The 11382-nt window shown below is 41.5% G+C and overlaps 1 protein-coding gene across 1 annotated transcript in view; it reads left to right on the top strand.

The window, feature by feature from the left end:
* Positions 1 to 11382, top strand: part of coro7 (coronin 7) — a 109337-nt gene that overhangs the window by 80799 nt on the left and 17156 nt on the right. The gene's annotated exons all lie outside the window — the stretch shown is intronic.

The following is an 11382-nucleotide window of genomic DNA, read 5'->3' as shown; positions in this document are numbered from 1 at the left end:
AACCCTCCCCCTCAGTATCCTCTGGACAATCAACACTTTAGTTCCACTTGTTGAGCCACATGTATTTTGTACTATTTACTTTCTGATAGCTTGTCTCCACAAAGTCTCGTGCTTTTCTCCTTCTGCTCCTACTGTAAGGTTGTTACATGCAACACACACACATTCACTGTGCCATCTGCAAGGCATTATAGTAAATTGCAGGAATAGAGAAATGATTTCACGCACGTCCCACAGGGTCCAGATGTGGCTCCTCAGTCGTGGTGAAACTGAGTTTTACGTGTGCGAGAGAAATGAAGAAGGAAATCAATCTTACCCCGTTATACTCAATCACACAGGCTCACAAAATCAATCCTCTTGCTCTGTATCTCGGTTTCCCCCCTCATAAACATAAACCTCTGTATCCAAATGACAACACCAGAGCTGATGTTATCCAGGTAACACTGTGGGTGAGTTATTTATCTTAGTCATCCAGCTTATATGTGTTGAATGGTGAGGAGGACCGGCGTCTCCAGAGCTCACGTAGTCGACGACTCACCTTCATACTAGAGACTGCCTGTTATTTGTTTTGCAGAAGTGGTTTGCTTCTTCAGCTTTACAGCCAAGCTGCTCAAGAAAAACCTCTGATTCCAAGTCAGCATGATCTGATTGTAGCCACAACTAGCTGTCCCATTAGAACAAATAAATAGAATACCAATGTAAAAAAACAGTGTTGCAATGTGGGCCTAATGAAGAAACTGTTCGCTTAAGGGTAAACAAAATTGAAGAAAATTTTAATTTAAAATGATATTAATTGATTCCATGAGATGACTTGGTATTTTGTTATAAAGCAAAGATTATTGTATTTAACCTTTTCTGTATATCATAAGGAATGCTTTCTTTTATGAGACATAGATTGATTCATTTCAAAACTTCATATTTCAAACTGTTTTATATATGTTTTTGTAATTATATTATTAGAAAGCCTTCTCCGCTCCCCAATTTATTCTACTATCAAAAATAAAACACTGTGCGTTGTTACACCCGTACTCCTCAAGCTTGAAGTCCTGCCACTCTGTTCTCTGCAGTTAAATAAGCAGAATAGGAAAGTGTGTGTGTCTGTTCCACATATTGTTACATAACGGGGCAGTTGCTCGGTCAGTCATGTAAATCACAGTCTGGTGGCTACAACAGCATTACTGCACGTCGGGCCTCTAATCACCGTTGCTCTGTAAAGATGGCGAGGCGACACACAGCCCGCTCCATAACGCTGCCCAGGGGAACCAGTAAAACGCTGGTTTGCTGCCGAGCCAACCGCATCCTGCTAACGGTTTAAAGCTAGGGGCATACACACACACACACACACACCATTCTGTTTTTTCTTCCTCCTCTTCTGTCCAAATACCTTTTCCACACTACACCACTTAACTTGTTTACACATTTCCGCTTGTTCTTTCTGATTTTATTGCATTCACTACTGCGGAAATTGGTTATATGTGTGCACAAAGTCATACTTAAGTATATCCAGCAGACTGTCATCACTTTCTCTTTCCCTAATCCCTAGTTAGGCCCTAGTCCCTTTTTTGTTTTTGGCTGCTTCACTTTCTTTCACATTTGCTTTATAACTTCTCTGGTCATTTTGTTGCCTCCATGATTTATGGTCACTTCTATTCTGTGGCTTGACTTTGTTTCAAGGTCAGCTTTGCTTACGTTTATGGGTCTTGTATGCATTGCAGTAAATTTAACCTGGCATATAATGAGAGAAATATGCAGTGTAGTGTCAAATGATAATGATTTTTTTTTTAGAACAGTTGATATTTAAACTCCACGCAGAGATAATTACTTTTATGTTTGCAACTGAGAAAATAATAAATGGATTGGTTTAGCTTGCAGTCCACACAGGGATAGCTTAACAGAAAGTTAGCTAAAGTGACTATGAACACACTGAACGTATTTTCTTGTGGTTTTTTTTATCGGAGAAGAGGCTTTTTACTTCACTACGGCAATTGTTCTTGCTTCAAACTTAGGATAGGTTTGATTTAGATGTTAAAAAATAGCTTTTTTTTCTACATTAATTGTTGTGCCTTTGTTATGTATTTAATCTATGTTCTTTATAATGTGCATTGCAGATACAGTGAAGGAAACTTGCTCTTAAGGGTTGTCCGTGACCCTGTGACCTATCACCACAATATGTTTATGACAAGGTTTCAAAATCATGCGTGTGTCTTGGTTTGAGGTGTTCTCGTTTTGTTGTTCACAACATACCTGTGGGTTGTGTTACTTTAGGAAACAAACAAGTAAAGTGTCCCTGCTGGAGGAGATAGGAAAAGATTCAGTGAGAACAAGTGAGAGCAAGCTTCGGAAAATAGTTCACCACAAAATGACATTTCACTCATTCATTTACTCCCAGTATTGTCAGTTGAAACAACAAACATGCTGTATAATGAGAAATTAAGTGGGAGGATCTTTTTATAGAAACCAGAATGAAGTCTCACCAAATCTCTGCATGTGCAACCCATTTTGAAGTTTTTAGCTAAAATAGTTGTTATGATGTTGTAAATAGTTCTGGAAGAAGACACGTTTCTGCTGTGGGATGAAAAATAATAACTGCTTGAGCCCAATTGAGAAGAAAATGTGAAATCTTTGGCTTTTTCTGGAAACTTTAACCAAATTTTGAAAGATCAAGGCTAAGCTGAAAGCTTGTGGGCGAAAAAGCTTTATATTTAGTGGTCTTATGAACTTTCGGTTAGTGGATCATGATTTCATTTTAATTTTGCAGCAGGCCGTTCCTTTGACATATTTGTTACAGGAATTTTGAGCGTTAGTCGTGTTTTGTGATATTCAGTGAGCACAAAGACGGAAGGAGTGATTTTGGGAATCATGACTTGTTTTCCCTTTAAGACTGCCTGGGAATGATTGGGGTTATTTTCTAATGGAGCCCCAGCTCATTATTCTCCCAGCCTCTCTCCGTGTTAGAGGCCGAGATGGGAGTGAGAGTGTGTTCTTTGTTAGTGTTTAGTATATCTGCATATGTATTGGCGTTTGTGTTGATGTGTGTGTTGTGCAGATGCATGCCATCCCCCTCTGCTCTCAACAACATGTCTTTCCCGTCACACGTAAATGCACTCTGACGGCAGTGTGTGTGGGCTGCTGTGAGACACGACCGGGCCCTCCTCACGAAGCCCGGCTGCCTTTCTTCCCACAGATCCTCAGAACTCGGTAGGTAGGAAAAATGTCCGTGGGAAGGAGTGCCCCGCAAAGGAGGAGCAGCCCGGGAAGGGAGAGGAGAAACAGGAATATCCGTAGTTAATTGGCCGCTGCTATGGGAACCTGGACGTGACGGAGGAATATGGTCAATAGAGAGGGGAGTAATGAGTGTACTCAAAGCAGAAGTTGTCACTGTTTGTGTGAGAACAAACACATAATGCTCTAATCAAATGCACTGGATCAGATAAAAGTGAATTGTTGACTCTTCCCACCTGTCCTCTCTTGCCAGCTTTACTCAGTATAAGTAAATCTGTTCCCCATAAAGCTGTCTTCTGTAGAGGAACCTTTCGTATACCACATTTTATTATCTTGTTTACGTGCTGTGGTTAAACTTTGTTTAATTGGACCCCAAGAGGCTCATGGGGGGGATATGTGTCCTGCTGTAAGCTTCAGTTTTAAGGTGAGGAGGGCAGAGGGGTGTTCACCCAAAATATAATGTTGCCCTTTCTCACCATTTATCAGTCAGAGGGCGTGTTAGACAAGCTGTGTTAACAAACTTTGCTTTGGGAAACACAGAAAGGATGTCATAATAGGAAAATAAATGTCTGGCTCCTGTTTGTCGCTTTGTTTATTGTTTTGTTTTTGTGCTTTTTATTATTATCATGATTTGTGGCTTTTTTTGTAATTTCCTCGTGGCATTGTGGCCTCATTGGATCAAGATGAGAGCCTAATGTGAGCTATTTAAGTCAGTGAACAAAATAAAAAGGACCAACCTCAACACAGGGACTCCAATAATCTGTACACCAAACTCTTAATGAAAGCAAATCAAATCAAATCAAGTTTTATTTATATAGCTCATTTTAAAAGCGATTTTTGGCTGAGCCAAAGTGCTGTACATGCAGTAAAAAACCCTTTACTGCGATAGCAAACAGAAGACATTAAATTACAACAGCAAATATAAAAATAAGCAGGAGCTGTTTGTTTCACCCAGAGGAGGGTGAGACAGCGAGCACACCAAGAGAGAGAGGTCAGACCATAGTTCACTTTGAGGTTTACTAGTCTGTTGACTCTGCGCACGCTGGCACTTCTCATTAAGCAGAGAGACAGAGACAGATAGCACAGCTGGGCCGTGCATGCCTGGGAGCTGGACAAGCCATTAGTGCACATTTTATTGTTGACTGAATGTAGAATACATCATCAAAACAATCCTGGGTTTACTTACATTATCGAGCCAATTGAAAACATGTTTCCCTTAGTCACTGTGTGATTTGACATTTAGCCTTCCAAGTCTTTTAACACATGTGGGTGCTGTTTCCGCTGTGGCGTCTTGACTTTGTGGAAAGAGCAGCTTACTGCTGGTTGTCAGTTCTCTCTTGAGGTAAAAGAGAAGGATTTCTGCTTATCGCTTGGGCTCTGATAAGAGTGATAGAAGAAGAGAGAGTGCAGAGTAAAAGGGATGAGATCCAATGGGAAGAGGGGGCTTAAAGGAGTGTGTGGGGTGACTTCCCATCCCCCGGTTACTGAGGGGGGGTTGACCAGAAGTGCCTTTTTCCCATGATTGTCAATTATTGGTTTGAATGTGTTCTTTATTTCTTGTTTATTCCTTCAGTTTTGTTTCTCTTCCCCGTTTTCAAACAAAGACACTAAAATGTGTCTGCGTGCTTGGAAAGGAAACTCTAATCTGCAAATGTGAGTGTGAGACCATAATGAGGAGGATTGTTTTGAGTGTTTACCTTATAACTGGTTGCATAATAACAAATCCACAGAAGTATAAACTAGCCCTCTCTGCTTTATCCCTCCTCCCCCTTCCTTTATTTGCTCCTTCTTACCTCTCCATGTCATTTGCACCCTGCTCTCTGGTATGTCAGGTATTGAGTGACAGCAGCATGCCTGTGGTTTAATGCTGGTGCAAAGACTGCAGCTACAGTATGTTCACTATGGCAGTACTGCTGTATTATTACTATGACAGAAACTCTATCAGAGGAATGAGAGCAACTATGCAGCACAGGTCACGTCAGGTCATGCACAGCTTGTAACGGGTAAATTACATATTGTCGTAAAAAAAAGGTCACGGCCTGTGTCTGTGAAGACTGCGTGTAATATGTGAAGTGTACACGCATTGATGTGCACATTTTAGTTGACTTTTTTTCTCATCATATGCATATTCCTTGCCAAAATGTTTCTAATTACTTTGTCATGTAATTCAGTTGTACTTTGAGTGCAGATATGGCCTCCTCTCTTAAATGTAAATGTTATATATTTCATTGTTTCTAGTGCTTGATAATACAACTGAGGAAAATACATTTTCCCACCCATCTGACTCACATTCAGTCAGATCCTATTCTGCCAGCCCACTGGCAGACAGAAAGGTTGGTCAGTCACATGATGTGTTAGGAAAATGCCATCCTGTGGTGGCTTCTCGGCACAATGCTGTAATCATGCACAAAAAAAGTCTAAAGAAAACTGTTATTTCAGCTCACGAAGCCCCCTTCAGTTATATGCAAATGTACAATTAAAGTTGTAATTATTTCCTTTCCTATTGTCTTAGAGCATAGATTCTTTTGTAATCCCACTGCTTATCAAGCAAACATTATGGAGTGTGGTTTATGTATTTTCTTCTACTGTTCATTTAGGAATTATTCTTTCAGATTCTGCCTCTTTTTAAAGCCCTTTTGGGTTCTACCTGACGATTATTGAGTCATTTGGCTCTGACCTGCCTAGTTAAATAAAGGAGGTTAAGTAAATACAAACACACAGGGCGCACAATGCACACAGATAAGGAGCCTCCTTCAGCTGTGACACACACAGTGTTGATAGCTTGAAAAGATGGATGTGTAGGCCTTGACATCGAAGAGAGGTCAAATAGAAGTTGATTTAATGAATCAAGCAGAAAAGACTGTCGAACAAAACAGTGTGACTGTTATTTTAAATATTTTTGTTTTATTTTGTTTATTTACCTCGTGACCGTCAGGCTTAATCTTCCAGAGAGAAACACATCTGCTGTGTTAACAATTTGCTCAAAGTGGCCCCATCATGCCGAGGTTGGATGTGGGCTTGTAAACGTTTGGTCAGCACTGCTTATTTTATAGAGATGGTGGCTACGTAGACGACACCAGAAGTGTATGTGTTCCTCACTACGGGTCAAATGCATAGTTTTCTGTTTTATTATTGACCATAACGCCCTTAATTTACTATGTAAAGTTTATACATGTTTGAGGTTTGTTGCCGTTGTTTGACTGGAATACTAAACTGTCCATTAGCGATGGTTACTCTGTATGGGTGGTCCCAAAGCGTGGTTTCTCTGCAGACCAAAGTACAGACATAGATGGTGAAAAGTGAGGGAGGGAGGTGCTGGAGAGAAGGGTCTGTAATGAGTGAAGATCACGTCTCCCAGTTGCAGCTCATTAAGACTATAAAGTCAAGGCTACAATGTCCTCTGTAACAAGTCTTACTTCTTTTCTGTCCAATACGTCTCCAAGATGTAGCATGATAGCGCTCAAAGCATTCTTTTAAGGACACTTACACACACGTATGAGGACACTTAGCTGTTGTGATTTACTACACATATCTGATTGTGATCTTATCTCGTACTACTCTTCGTCTCGCTCGCTTTCTCTCTCTTTCTTTATTGTCTCCATCCCGAAGTCTTTCCCCTCCTCTGCTACAGTAAATCTGCTCTCTTCTGTGAGGCTTTTATTGTTTTTCACTTTACAAATCCTCACTTCGGTCATTAAAGCAGATGATTTAGTGTGAGTGTGTTTGACAGTAAAACACTGCATAGGCTGTTTTCCCGGGACAAAGGGGGAAAGGTGAGGCCAAGGCTTGGAGCCATAGGTAGTCTGAAGATATAACTTTAAGATCGTTAGACCTACACCACACCATGATGTGGGAAAGTGATATTGTTTTGGAAAAGTAAACAATAGGTAAAATGCTAAAACTTGATTTTCATGTCTCGACTTGAACCGAATGACTTTATCATTCCTGAAAGTCATACCAAGCCTGTTGTGTGATTTATTTTAAAGATCACAATCCTTTTTCGTTTTTTTAAATGTTGTCTTTTTGAAGATATTCATCAAGCCGGAGTACATTTCTCCTTTGAGATAAGAAAGTGCACAATGGAGGGGGAAAGAGGGATACATCGGCATTTAAGATGGACCAGAGAGAGCAAGTATGGACACAAAGTCGCAGCCGACAAGGTGTGTGTGTGTGTCACAGAGAGATGATGGCTCCAGAGACAGAGACCTAAAGGATGGAACACTGATAAACTCTGACGAAGCAGAACTGGAAGACGACACAGAGTCAAAACATGCAGGAATGAGGATCGATGAAAGGCGCTCTGTTGAACGCCTCAAGAATGTTTTTGTAGCTCTAGTCGGGCAGGAATGGAAAAAACAAGCTCTGAAGAAGTTGTTTTAGGGTTTATATTTCTCTCTTTATTTTTCGTCCCCTCTCTCCCGAGTGAACCCTCTCACTCATTCGCACACACACACTCATGCTTGAAGTGAAAACATATATTAAACAGTCATGTTTTGTGTCCGTAAATTACTGGGTTTTATAGTTCCACACACACACACACACACACACACACACACACACACACACACACACACACACACACACACACACACACACACACACACACACACACACACACACACACACACACACACACACACACACACACACACACACACAGTCTGAAAATAGTTTGGATCGTTAAATGTTAGCTTTGGTACAAATTCAAGATCTACCATCAAAAGAGGAAGCCTTGGTGGAAAATGTGAGCACTTTTTTTTTTTTTTTATCAAGAAATGAGAAGATCACGTGACACCTCAGTTCAGTTATCGGTTACGGCAAATGGTAGGTCTTTGTTGTTGCTTTTCAGAAGTCGAGTGTCCGTTCGAGAGCGATCAGGGTTTAGTACCGATGATTTAAACAGGGCAGTAAGTCATTCTGCTATTGGTAGATTGTGTTTTAAAAGTAGACTTTATTGAGTGGTTCAATGTGTGCCTGGCAGATTGGCTTCACTTTGCACTTGTGGCTTTCTCACAGTAGGAAAATAGACTAGAGCTCACCTCAGACTGACATCATCTCCAAATTCCCCAAAACAAATCAATGCAGCGGTGTGGAATAACTGACTGAATGGAGCCAAGTCAAATCTGAACTTGTGTTCATTACTTTTAAGCTATTCCTCTGGCATGCAGAATCCTTACTGTCCACTGCATTGTATCTACGGCTGATTTTGAGCCTGACATTTAAATGATTTGGATATACACTAAATTCAACACGATTATTACGGAGATATTTTTTACGGTCAAAAATTGATAACGATTTTGTGCAATTTAGGTCCAATAAGCAATATATCTGCTAATAACTATCATCCCATAAATAGTGTTTTATTCATTTGTCATTGGCCACGAGTATAGACTTACATGTGAAAGACTGAGTGCTAATGAAACGCTTAACCTGAAGAGAATATTTGCTAATGAAGGGAGATACATGATCGGAATTTAGACATGATTTTCCCTTCTATTTTAACTCTGAAACTAAAATAGGTTTGTACTTGTGGTGAAAGTCACCCAAAGAGGGGGATGTTTTTGGCGACTGTATGCTGCATATTTCTCCAGGCGATTTGTGAGCTGTCGACCTAGAAAAGCCTCCAGACTTCCAGGCCTTGTTTCATTGTATTTTTTTTACACAATATATTGCCCCTCATTGGCAGAGATGTACATGAACAAAGTACATCTGTGAAGTACTGTTATTGGTGGATAATCCATCAACTAGTGGAGAGTTCAAAACCGGTCGCTCCTCTCTCCCTTCCTGTGAAACATGTGTACCTCTGTCTGCGTTTATCATTCAAAAAGCAACTGTGACGGGAACCGGCCTTTCCTTCGGTGACCTAACAGCAGAGGGGGTCGTCGCGGTCGTGACCCTCACCTCTCTTCTTTCGGTCGTCTGCGCTAACGTTTCCTCTCTCCGCTCTGCTCTGAGTCAGTCCTGGCTTCTGATCGGTTCCCAGGCCCCCGCCGACAGGTCATTTAATGGTCATCTATCCCGGGCCCTTGATGCTGGACCCCAGGGTTAACGCGGAACGCATCTCTTCCTGGGCTCTGCAGCCGTCAACGAGCCCTTCAGAAACTCATATATAACAGGTGTAAACACAAACTTAGACACATGACATTATACAGTACACATGCCACTTATTCCTGTCAGCAATTTCAAATATGTCTTCCTCTTATCATGTGCATTTAAAATATTTGTATCACACATTTTACACCCCAACTCCCCTTCAGTCTGTATACTGTGACATGCTCATGCCCACCCCCACCCTGTCTACCCATCAGTCCTCCAGCCCACAGAGGAGCTCTGAAGTCTCTCAATACTTTATGACCAGCGACCTGACTGCTTTATAGCTCAGCCAGTCTGGTCCCGTTTACTACGCACTTATAGCCTGTGTGTGTGTGTGTGTGTGTGTGTGTGTGTGTGTGTGTGTGTGTGTGTGTGTGTGTGTGTGTGTGTGTGTGTGTGTGTGTGTGTGTGTGTGTGTGTGTGTGTGTGTGTGTGTGTGTGTGTGTGTGTGTGTGTGTGTGTGTGTGTGTGTGTGTGTGTGTGTGTGTGTGTGTGTGTGTGTGTGTGTGTGTGTGTGTGTGTGTGTGTGTGTGTGTGTGTGTGTGTGTGTGTGTGTGTGTGTGTGTGTGTGTGTGTGTGTGTGTGTGTGTGTTATTTTGAGGATGAGCCTCTAGTGTCTTTCATTGATCTCGATCGGCATAATTATGTTTTAAAGCCCTGCTCTTCTCCCTCTTGTTGTGTCCACGTGTAACAATAAAGATTGGGCTTTTTTATTTTTCGTGACAATATTATCCAAAACAGACGCGCTGACCATCATGTGGTCAGACTTCAAAGTTCTCTTGAGCTGTCTTTAAGTGTCTTACTATGTCGTGAGGGGTTGTTTTTCTACACAATGTTTTGTTGCAAAGATCTGATATGTGGCTGACGCAGAAGGACTGTCTTGTTGCGGGCTCACCGCACAAAGAGGGATTAACTGAGAGATGTACAGGGCTGCTTGTGTTGGTGTTTAGAGAGAAGTGTACAGACAAGCTGGAATGATAATATTCTGTTTCTTAAGGACAAAAGGGAAATGAGCGCTGATGCTGCTGCATTTTTTAATGTTTGGCAACTTTGCATGTGGTCGTGGAGTTGGTTGTGTAGGGGGTGTCAGAGGGGTCGCTGCAGACCTGTTGACACAGGACTCAGTTAGTTTAATTAAATCCTGAGCATGCATGTATGTGTGCCGCGACATGTCCTGTGTGTGTGTGTGTTGTCAGGGGCCAGATGAGCCGCTGAAGCGAGGAGAGGGGAGAGCAGCAGCTTGGCAGCCTATCTGAGAGCCTCGTCACTGCTGCTCAGAGGGGCCACAGCTGGCCCCTTCACCAACAATCTTGGCTTTTCTTTCCCTCTCAGGAACGCAGCGCGTCAACTCTAATTCCCTTCTAATGAACTGGCTACTGAAGGTAGCTAGGCAGGCAGAACAAGAACATTTATTAAACACACACACCCACACACTGGCAACAAAACACAGCACAGTGGAGAAAGTATGTTGCGATTAAGTACATTTCACTGCTCAGCATGGTGACTGTGCAGCTTGACTTTAACACCTGCTGAGGATCCTTGAACTCATCGTGACTTAGAAGCTGCATTCAATGCCACAACAACCACAGCTGTGTTTTGGCTTTAAAGAGAACCTGCATTATCCCCATTGTGTGGGTCTTATCTATTGTCATTGCAATTGAGACACAGAGCTAAGGATCATTACTTTCATTTTAAATAACACCTTTCTGGAAGACTATCCTCAAAGAACATCTGGAAAATAACATCTTATATCTATGTATGTTGGCCTATCTACACAAAAAAGGCAAAATAAAGTGTATATTTGTGTGTGTGTTAGTCGGGTTCGCAATACAGTCAGCCGACTTCTTTTTTTATCATGCAGTGAACAGAAATATTTTTGTATTCGTATAATTGGAGGAGTCTTGGAGGATTTTGGAAATACTGTGATATGACCTGTTGGACCACTTTCTGGTATTTTCAAAAACCTCTCTTTCAAGATATACTGATTCTTAGCTCTGTTACTAAAATAAAACAATATTTACTTACTTTTCTTTTTGTTTCCCCTAGTCCTGAAATAAACAAGACTCATTT

Source organism: Notothenia rossii (genome assembly GCF_949606895.1).
Source record: "Notothenia rossii genome assembly, chromosome: 8".
NCBI classification, from domain to species: Eukaryota; Metazoa; Chordata; class Actinopteri; order Perciformes; family Nototheniidae; genus Notothenia; species Notothenia rossii.
Note: the sequence above shows the minus strand (reverse complement) of the source record. Positions and strands in the feature narration are given on the sequence as shown.